At 58.5% G+C, this 282-nt stretch overlaps 1 protein-coding gene across 1 annotated transcript in view; it reads right to left on the bottom strand.

Moving 5' to 3' along the window:
* LOC104489406 (V-set and immunoglobulin domain-containing protein 4-like) overlaps nt 1–282 on the bottom strand; it is a gene marked incomplete at its 3' end in the record, with an annotated part of 4,544 nt that overhangs the window by 875 nt on the left and 3,387 nt on the right. The window lies entirely within an intron of this gene.

The raw sequence follows: 282 nt of genomic DNA, 5'->3' as shown, positions 1-282 counted from the left end.
AGAGCTCTCCCAGGTCAGGCTGGCCGTGGTTCTGGGGGGGAAGGTTCCTCCCCGCCTCCATGGCAGTTCTTGCTCTGGCTCCCCAGAGGAAGAGGGGCACCACTCATGTCACTGCTCTGCCATTGGTTAAGTGCAGCTCACCTGTGCCTAAAGCCAGGTTGACACCAGCTTCTGCCACCTCTGCCACCGCCACACCACACAATGCTCTGTTGAGTGGGTGCAGAAAGACAGTTCTTTCTAGCACACACTGAGGAGGCTCGGCAAGGGGAGAAGGCAGATTTG

Source organism: Buceros rhinoceros, unplaced genomic scaffold (genome assembly GCF_000710305.1).
Source record: "Buceros rhinoceros silvestris isolate BGI_N320 unplaced genomic scaffold, ASM71030v1 scaffold17402, whole genome shotgun sequence".
Lineage (NCBI taxonomy): Eukaryota > Metazoa > Chordata > Aves > Bucerotiformes > Bucerotidae > Buceros > Buceros rhinoceros.
The sequence above is the reverse complement of the archived record's forward strand: the minus strand, read 5'-3'. Positions and strand labels throughout refer to the sequence as shown.